A 10,732-nucleotide genomic window follows, 5' to 3' on the forward strand; every position below is an offset into this window, starting at 1 on the left:
CTCCCAAAATTTGATTAACTACGAGCTGGGAGTCACTATAGCAATATATAGCTTTAGCCTTGAGCTCTTTTGCTATTCGTAGTCCCGCGAGTAGAGCCTCGTACTCGGCCTCATTATTCGATGCTTTAAAGCCAAATCTTAAAGCGGAGTGAAATTTGCTCCCTGCGGGGGTGATCAGAATAACCACTGCTCCCGCTCCATTTTAATTTGACGAGCCATCGACGTAAAGTTTCCACATCATGGTTATTACCTCATCGTCGGCTATACCAGTACATTCCACTATAAAGTCCGCCAATGCCTGTGCCTTAATGGTCGTCCTCGGATGGTAGGTGATCTCGAACTGTCCGAGCTCAACAGCCCATTTAAGAAGTCGACCTAAAGCTTCTGGTTTAGACAGGACCTGCCTAAGTGGTTGATCTGTCAGTACATGAATGGGATGTGCCTGAACGTAGGGGCGGAGCTTACGAGATGAATGAATTAGACTAAGGGCGAGTTTCTCCATCAATGGATATCTTGACTCTGCCCCCAGTAATCTTTTACTGATGTAGTAGACGGGTTTTCGCACCCTCTCTTCTTCTTGAACGAGCACCGCGCTTATCGCGTGTTCGGTGGTTGAGAGGTATAGGTACAATACTTCTCTCGTCTCAGGTTTTGACAGGATGGGTGGTTCAGCTAGGTGCTTTTTGAGCTCCTGAAAGGCCAGCTCACACTCCTCTGTCCATTCAAACTTCTTACTTCCTCTCAATAAGTTGAAGAATGGAAGGCCACGATCCGTTGATTTCGAGATGAATCTGCTTAGGGCTGCCATCCTGCCAGTCAAGCTTTGGACATCTTTATGCTTCCGAGGTGAAGGCATGTCAATCAAAGCCTTGATCTTGTCGGGGTTAGCCTCGATCCCACGAGAGTTCACAATAAAGCCCAAAATTTTTCCTGAAGATACCCCAAAAGTGCACTTCTGAGGATTTAGCTTCATGTTGTATTTTCTGAGCACGCCGAAGCACTCTTCGAGGTCATCAACATAGTTCTTATTAAGTTTAGACTTGACAAGCATGTCATCAACATAAACCTCCATGTTGTTCCCAATTTGTTCCGAAAACATCATGTTTACAAGCTGCTGGTACGTGGCTCCAGCATTCTTGAGTCCGAATGGCATGACATTGTAGCAGTAGAGCCATTTATCTGTGATGAAGCTCGTATGTTCTTGGTCGGGGGCATGCATGGGAATCTGGTTATATCCAGAATAGGCATCCATGAATGACATCAGGCCATGCCCCGCCGTGGCATCCACGAGCTGATCAATCCTTGGCAGCGGAAAACAATCTTTTGGGCAAGCTTTGTTGAGATCCGAGTAGTCAATACAGGTTCTCCACGTCCCATTGGGCTTTGGGACTAACACCGGGTTGGCCACCTAGTCAGGGTAAAAGGCATCCCTAATGAAATGGTTTGCTTTTAACCTGTCAACTTCCTCCTTTAATGCTTTCTTTCTGTCTTCGTCCAGCTGTCTTCGTTTTTGTTGCTTCGGGGGGAAGCTTTTGTCTATGTTCAGTGCATGGCTCGCTACATTTGGACTTATCCCCACCATGTCTGAGTGTGACCACGCGAAGACATCCTGGTTTTCCCTCAGAAAGCAAATTAATTGCTATTTTGTCTTATTTGGGAGGTGTTTCCCGACCTTCACCTTTCTCAAGGGTTCAGCTTCCTCGAGCTAAATTTCTTCGAGCTCCTCTAGAGGTTCGAGGTCAACTTTCTCCTCAATCCTTGGATCAATCTCCTCGTCGATTTCTAAGACCGTTCCATCTTTATTTTGTATGATAACGAGTGCCTGAGCGCTCGTTTGCTTCTTTCACCTCAAGGAGATGCTATAGCATTCCCTCCCTGCCAGTTGGTCTCCTTTTAATGTCCCGATTACGCTAGGGGTCGAGAACTTAAGGGCCAGATGCCTTACAGATGAAACTGCCCCCAGCCCGACCAGGGCGGGTCTCCCGAGCAGCACATTGTAGGCAGATGGTAAATCTACTACCACAAACTCCATTATCTTGGTCACCGAGACTGGGTAGTCTCCCAAGGTCACAGGGAGCTCAATGGATCCCACACAGGCAGTTCCTTCTCCTGAAAAGCCGTACAAAGTAGTTGCACATGCCTTCAGGTCGCGAAGGGAGAGTCCCATTTTCTCGAGGGTTGCTTTGTAAAGAATGTTGACTGAGCTCCCATTATCTATGAGAACTCGGTGGACTCTTTTGTTGGCGAGCTGAAGAGTAATAACTAGCGAATCATGATGTGGGAACTGAACATGGGAGGCGTCCTCCTCAGTGAAGGTTATGGGTTGTGTTTCAATCCTCTGGCTTTTAGGGGCCCTAGGTTCGGGTTCATAAGGAGACCCGTCCCCTGTCTTAAGCTCGTTAACATATCTCTTTTGGGCATTCCTGCCCCCTCCTGCGAGATGAGGCCCTCCCAAGATGGTTATTACGTCCTCTCCATCTATCGGGGGGGGGGGGGGGGCTGTCCTCTTCCCGAGATTGGGAGTTATTATTTTGTGTCGTCGGAGGCGCGGCTACTCTCTGGCTTGCGGCCATCTGACCAGTGTTCTGGTTTTTGACATACTGCCGGAAGTAGCCTCTCGAGATCAACCCTTCGATCTCGTCCTTTAGTTGTCGACATTCATCAGTTGTGTGTCCGGTGTCTCTGTGGAATCGGCAATACTTACTGGAATCCCTCTTGGATTTTTGATTTCTCATTGGGTCTGGACGCCTGAAGGGGACCTGGTTTTCATTAGCCAGGTATATGTTTTCCCGAGACTCGTTGAGCTCGGTGTGCACTTTATAGACGGAGAAATACCTCTCTCCTTTCTTTTTCTTTCCTCCCTCAGCTTCAGGATTATTTCCTTCGTTCTTTTTCCTCTTGGAGGGATTCTCTGAGGTAGGCTGTGGAGCTGCTGGGTCAGCCGAGGTTGAGGCATAGTTGATGTTTATCGTTGTAGTTTCGGTATGCGAGGTCGCTTTGAGCGTAGACCTCGCCTCCTCTACATTGACAAATCTCTGCGCACGTCTGTTAAACTCGGTTATCGACCTCACCGGTTTCCCTTGCATGTCATCCCAAAGGGCACTTCCGGGTAAAACACCAGCTCGGATAGCCATTAAGTGCCCACTGTCATCCACGTCCCGAGCTCGGGCGACTTCCAGATTAAATCTTGTCAGGTAACTTTTCAGTGTTTCGCCCGGCTGTTGTCGGACGTTAGTTAGGGTGGATGCCTCTGGTCTGACTCCCATCATAGCTCGGAACTGCTTCTTAAAGTCTCTAGACAACTGCTCCCACGAAGTTATTGAGTGTCTTTTATATTTTTCGAACCAACTTTTGGTAGAACCTGCCAATGATGTTGGAAACAACATGCACCTGAGCTCGTAACCCACGTTACTGGCTCTCATAATAGTGTTGAATGTGCTCAGGTGACTACATGGATCGGTTTTTCCTTCAAACGTTGGGACGTGAGGAATCCGAAACCCTTGAGGAAATTGAGTGTCAGAAATATGGGGAGCAAATGGTTCGAGCTCCTCATCTGAGTCCTCATATCGACCCAATCCTCGTTCGTTCTTCAAAAGCCTAAAGGCTTTTTCGAGCTGATCGATTCTTTCTTGGACTGGGTCAGCAAGAGGTGTTGTCTGGAATTGATTATCATTGATCGTGATTCCAGTCTCGCGTCTCCGCGAGGGATCTCTACGCCTATTCAAGCGATCCCTCAGATCCGGATTTGTTTGATCTCCATTCCCCCGACTCTGATTCAGATGATTTCGCAGTTCGCGATGATTCTTGCGATCCCCAGTATTTTTACGACCTCGATCGTGTTTACTGACGGACCTGGTCTCTCCGGATTCATCACTTGTGAAACTTGTTGCTCGGTTATTTCGCGATGGGTTCTTCCCACGTCGCCTCGTCTCTGCAGTGCGAGACCGAGACGTCTGACTTCTCTCAGATGGTGCGCCTCTCCGCTCTTGGTTAGTCTCCCTGTTTCCTTGTCTTTCCCCCGTACGCCCTTGATCCTGATCTCGAACAGGTTGAGCATTTCTGCGGGGTGGCGAAGGATATCTTATGGGTGACGGAGGGAACCGTATAGGCGACGGTGGCTGCCACCCTTGTCGCGACCTAGAGGGTCCAGAATTCGCCCGAGATGGGTCAGTCGCGTTCGGTGCGCTCCCAGGTACCTGAGTCCGAGCCTCTGCAGGGGTTCGGTTATTCTCAGTTCCCGCAGGCACTTCCACAGGCGGGTTAGGCGGGACCCGAGCTCGAGTATTCCTCTGGGGCCTAGGAGGAGCAGATGGCTCTGCTGGCGCCGAGGGTTGAGTCGGTCTTCTTGTGGCAGCATCCTTTCGCGGACGCCCACGGGGCCTTCGGGGAGGGACAGGGACTTGGTTCTCGCGCGGAGTCGGGGGCTGAGCCACCTGCGCCTCTGCGGCTATCCTAGTCAACTCCTCATTCCGTTTGTTGGCCTCTGCCAACAGCTGTTTCAACTGCTGGTTTTCCAGTTCTACAATAGGAACATAACGCTCAGGATTGTAGTACATATCCTCATCCCTGGGTGGAGGCGGTGGTCCCCGGGAATCAGAAGACCCACTCCTCTCCTCAACGTCCGGGTTCTCCATTGGTTGTTTTCCAGGACGTCTTGGGTAATTTCCTTCAGGGCTGTTCTGATTGTTTGTGGCCATGATTTTCTCAGGGATGAATGCTTAAGGCTCTCAATGAAAGCACCAAACTGTTGACGCCGTTTTTCGTCAAACAGTGAAAGAAGAGCATGTAAACAATAACTGAAAATGGCCAATTGAAATAAAACAATATAAACACACGATTTTTACGTGGTTCAGCAGTTAAATCTGCCTAGTCCACGAGTCTTTGTTATTAAACTCAAGATTATCTCTAGGAATTCTTCAAGAATGAATTCTCCAGAGTTTTCTCTCAAGGATCAGAATTTCGGTCCTTTACAATGGTGCATGCCTTCTCTATTTATAGAGAAGGCTGCGGAATACTATCCCACATATTTTGGGTAGTTACTCTTTTCGTATAAATAAAATTAATGGCTTTAAATGCCTATAATCAGATATAAAAGGAAACGTCCCCTGAAGACCAGGAGACGTATAACTGACCAAATAATATCCCACGATTCTAGGGGATTTACAATAATAAATGAGGATTACATCTCATATTTATAACACTTGTAGATATTCAAGGTGGTTATCATGTATCTCTAAGGCTTTAGCCTCCCAGGTTTCCCGTCACCTTTCAAGCTGGAGACATCTTCCGAGGTCACATGGCTTTTCGAGATCGTATGTGCGTCGAGCTCGGGAACCCTGACCCGAGGTCATCCTCGGAGATGAATGCTTCCCCGGAGCTATCTTTCGAGATCATGAATACTTCGAGGTCACCATACTCGAGGTTGTCTATGTCCTGCAGGCTCGACATTCGATCCTGGAGCATGTTTCCAACCTTATGAGTCCACTCATTTATGAATCCAACTTTCGAGGTCATATTTAACACAGCTCGAAATCTGGGTGTAACAAAAGAAAAATCTGAAAAATACCAAACCAGTTGGAAAATGTTCTAACATTAATATACTAATATTTAAGATTGAAAAAAAAAAAAAAACCTCCAGAAGCACCCATATCGGGTTTGCTGGAGCCTCGCCGGAATCTTCTTCTTCCCCGTCGCCGGCGAGATTCTAACTCCTCTTTCCGCTTGTTTTTTACACTCCAAACTGGTTGGAAGTTGTTCCCAAAGATAACAGCACCTCAACAAACTCTTGAAGCTCAAGAAAATCTACCCATGATGCCCGGATCGTGGTTGTCTTCCCCGTCGCCGGTGTACCGCCAAAAATGGTGGTCAAAATGGAAAATTTTGTTTCAGAGCTTTTTGATCCCTTTCTTCACATCCAAAACACTTCTTAGGGTCCCTCTAAGCTTTCTAAATACATCAAACAAACCCGGAACCTCTCATGTTCCCTTAGATCCGAAATTATTCAAGAACATCCACTTTAATTGTGAAAAATTGAAATTTTTGAAAACGACATTTCTAGCCACTTAATGTCATGTTAAAACACATTACTTAGATCATAGGAAATATATTTCAAACACTCAAAACCACCCAGAAATTTCCTAGAGCTCTCAAACCTGAAATCTCCCTTTCTCTCTCTAGAAAATTCAAGAACGTCTCTTTTCTTCCACTAGTGCAACTCTCCCTCTCTTCCCATGATTTTGAACTGTTGAGATGCCCTCTAAATCGTGCTTAAACAAAAAGAAACTAAGGCTTAACCACTTGGTTGTTGTTGACCAATTCTAAGCCTATGGTTAAGAAATTTCTTTTATTTCTTTTAAAATTAAATAAAAGAAATGGTGATCTTATTATAACTCATTTAAATTTTGAAATTAATCAATTAATTACATTTTAAATCATATTCTAATGTCATCTAAATGCCCCTCAACTAAATTCAAACATAGGGACATTATGGTCATTTCATAATTACTTGCAATTACCGTTATTTAAACTATTTAAATAATAATGCAATAAACCATATAATAAAATAAAATAAGTTCAGATCATGTCATTAATATTATTATGCTAATAATAATAACATTCACAATTTAAATAAATAGTTAAATTAACCCACGTAATTAATTATTTATTTGGCATTATGCAAATGCCGATATATTTAAATATCATTCCAGATTCTCAAACATAAGAAATCGAGAATCATTATTATCATCGGAATCCATACATATATAAACCCATAAATATGTAAAATGACAAAATTACCCTTTCGGGAAAACGGATATTACATAATTCTTCCTTAAACATCAAACCATACATATTACAAAAAATTCACACAACACAAGAAATTAGAAAATCTAGAAAGAGAGAAAACAATTCACAGAACACACACCAAACAACATCAACAACCTCTTTTCTAAGTTATTTTTTTAATTAAAATATATTTTTAATTATTAAATTACATCATTAATTAATCAAACATGAAACCATTTTGGTCATATTTAAAATAAGTTTGACCAAAATTAGTGCAATATGTAATATTTGGATCAATTTCACAAAATATTAAGTCTGAAATGTCATTTGACAAAACATAAGGGCCGATTAAGTATTTGGGTAAAAGAGAGAAAGTCAAACTAGTATTTTTCATTTTTATAATATTTGCTTTCGCATAATTTATACATACATATTTACTTCTTTATCAAATGTTATTGAAACTTATAAGAATAAGAATGATTTCTATATTCTTTAATAATAAAGAGATCATGAAAAAGATGGTATTCGTCGTCATTGAGAAGCAAAACAAAAAATGTTTAATATGAGGTTTTAACACAAAAGGAAAAAAAATGGAATTTGAAGTATATATTACTTCTTTTGATGAGAAAAATAGAATCATAATTTCTCTACTGCAAGTTAAGAATAAAGTAGATGACAAAAGATTAAAAGAAGAAAAAAAAAAGAGAGAATGTATGTTACTTGGTGAATGTGAAAAGTTGTAATAACCACTTTAGGTCCAAAAGAAACAAGAAAGGAATGAAAATTATGAATTGTTTAAGAGATGGGTAAGCTAACCATTAATTTGTATAGTATTTAAAGTTAATATGAATAAGAATAATTTTATCTTTTATTTTTAATAAAGAGATGTTAAAAAGAAAGACTTCTATTATTGAGAGGGGAAAAAAATGCTTGGTGTAAATTTTTACACACATTAGAAAAAATGAAAGAATTTGAGCTATATCTTATTAAAAATCAGAATAAAATGTTCTCTAATGAAGCTAGGTTTAAATTGGGGATAAATAGAGATAGGGTTGATGAAATAAATAGAAAGAATGTATATTACTTTATTTTATATAAAGAATGTGAAAAAGAAAGGGGAATAATAGTATATTGCTATGAAATGGGTAAACCATTTCTATTTTAGCACAAGTTTATGCTAAAGATGTTTTCTAGATTTAATAAAGAGATGAAAAGAGTTATAATTTGTCATTGAGGATCAATTTTTTTAAATTATATTTATGTTTATTTTTCTTTTAACTGTTTGAAAGAATAAAACTTTAATTTTACAAGTTTTCTATTATATTTACATATCAGGAAATAAAATTGATAACTAAATTGTTATAGATCTATGGAAGAGAATTATTCAATTATCGTCTAAATGTGTATATTGTATTTTTATAGAATTATAATTATACATATATGTGTGGCTGATTTGTTTTAAAAATTCTTAAAATAAATTGTCTTTTGCATATTAATTTTATTTTGAATTGAAAATATAAAATTAAAAATTATGATTTGGATTTTCTATCATGAAAAAAATTATTATTTTTAATTAAGAGTGTCTTTTGTTGTATAATATATTATAGAGATAATTTCTTTTTAAGAAATAATCCATGGTAATGTAGAGTCTCAGAATTTACTTAGCTAGTTAGATAGTAGTAGTAGTAGTAATAGCTAGTATTAGTTATAGTATGTTCATTACTGTTGATTTTTGTTCAAGCCGGGACTTAGTTGGAAACTCCTAGCAATAGTTATGGATTTTATAAGTTTAACCTATAGTTTAAGAATATTAATTATAACATAAGGTTTGATTAATATTGTTGGTTATTAATATGATAATTATTATAACCTAAGATTTAGATAGAGCTAATAAGAATATGACATTTGTCATGAGCATGGATTATTCCTAAGGTTTAGATAGAGTCAATAGGAATATGACACTTGTCATATGTATGATTATTAAGGAATTATTATTTTAATAATAAAACAAGGGAAATATAAGACTTAGTCTTCACCAAAATTTGTTAGGAGCTTGACATTTGTCACAATTTTATTTATTTGTGATTTAGATAATTAAATAGATTTTTCGTAACTTTAGGGTACTGTAACTTCCGACCTATTTTTGACCCAGTTATGTTATGAATTTCGAAAAATAGTATTTATAAAAAGTTGTAGATAATTAATTAACTTTCTAACGGTATAAAGATATTCTAAATTGGAGTCCTACAGCTCCAGATATGTTAATTTTACTGTAGATTAGTTTAGAGTTACGGGATTTAGAAAGTTAGAAGTTAGGATTCTATTTTAAATTTAAATTTAAATTTGGATTATAATTAGAAGATTTTTGTTCCTAGAATTCTATAAATAGGACCTAGCACCAAGTTTTTTCATTTATTCTTCAAGCATTGATCAGAGCCTTCTAGGTGCTAGTGAGACTATAGAGTGATAAACACTTGGGTTGGGGTTATAAGCTTTGTCATTCTAAGCTTATTAGACACTTGGGAAGTAAAGTTCATAGAGTGTATTTCAGTTTCGAGGTGTAGTTCGATCATAGCAATTTCAAAGGTATTCCTATTCTTAGTTCATTTTCTGTATTGTTAGTTCTTATAGTTTTTCTCTACTCAATTCCTAACCCAATCTTCTCTATTCTTGGTTAGGCATCGAAGTTCTTCGAACTTGAGATTTCTTGTTGGTAAGAATCTTCTCAATGGTTTAGTTCATTCCTTTTCATCTCTTTCTTTTAGAAAACTCACCTCTCTATTAATGGTTTTTAGGAGTGTTCCAAAATCCCGACTTTGTTCTCATCATCCCGGTATTTTGGTAAGGAAAATAGGATAGATCTTGTACGTTTGTATGATATGTTATGTTTATGTTATGATATGTTAATGCTATAATATGTATATGTATAATATGTTTTGTAGTCCTTGGGCATATGACTTGTTTAGATAACAAGCCCCAAGATTATGTTTTTAGTCGCTTGGGCATATGACTTTCTTAGATAACAAGCCCCAAGATTATTTTATCATTTTCATGGTTTAGAGTTATGGTTTACCCTACCTCAGATATTAGATAGGGGACCTAGATGGGTTATCATATACTACCATGTGATCTAACCTACCTCAGATATTAGACAGGGGACCTAGATGGTTTATCGCATGGCATGTTAATGAGTTAATGGCCATTAATATTGTAGTCCTATATGGTATATGTTTTATAGTGTATGCTTATGATATATGGTATATGTTTTATAGTTTATGTTTATGATGTAGTTTTATGCTTATGATATATGATGTATGTTTTTAGTAGGTTTTCCTTGCTGGACATTAGCCTCATTCCTTTATTTTTTTAGTGTGATGCAGGAAAATGAATATGGAAGGCGGAAGGATTCTTGGTAGCTTGGCTTGTGTGTTGAGGATGGATGGAATGTGTAGACTGCGTGTCGATCGAGGATGAAGTTATTTATTTTTAGTCTTTTAAATCATGTTTTTTCCGCATTTAGTTTTGTAAATAATTTTCTTTAGTTTAAAATTATGTTTTATGTTTTAAACAATGGGTACCCATGCCATATTTTCTATTATTATGTATTTGATACAATATTTCAAGATTTAATAAAGTTAGTTATATTATTTCTTATGTATCTTTCCCAAAATAGTAGTTATGTATAGTAGATCTAATGGTCCAAGGTCTTAGAAATAGTTGGGTCATTACAGGTAATATTGTAGTAATAATAATCTATAAGGTGTGTGAAAATAAAATTTAAAAATATATGAGATGTTTATTTTAAAAGGAATAAACACCTTATGGGTGTATTTTAGAAGCAAACCTTAATTATTCCAAAAAAAAATATTTTTATAAAATAACACCAATCTCCTCCTAAACTATTAAACAATAAAATTATATTATTTAATAGAAATATTTCTCTAAACAC

At 38.4% G+C, this 10,732-nt stretch overlaps 1 long non-coding RNA gene across 1 annotated transcript; it reads left to right on the forward strand.

The window, feature by feature from the left end:
* Nucleotides 1-9,240: 9,240 nt before the first annotated feature.
* On the forward strand, nucleotides 9,241-10,505 carry LOC133783915 (uncharacterized). Its single transcript, XR_009871020.1, has 3 exons — nucleotides 9,241-9,369; nucleotides 9,462-9,624; nucleotides 10,154-10,505. It is a non-coding gene; the product is annotated as an uncharacterized LOC133783915 (long non-coding RNA).
* Nucleotides 10,506-10,732: the final 227 nt, after the last annotated feature.

Source organism: Humulus lupulus, chromosome 6, assembly GCF_963169125.1.
Source record: "Humulus lupulus chromosome 6, drHumLupu1.1, whole genome shotgun sequence".
Lineage (NCBI taxonomy): Eukaryota > Viridiplantae > Streptophyta > Magnoliopsida > Rosales > Cannabaceae > Humulus > Humulus lupulus.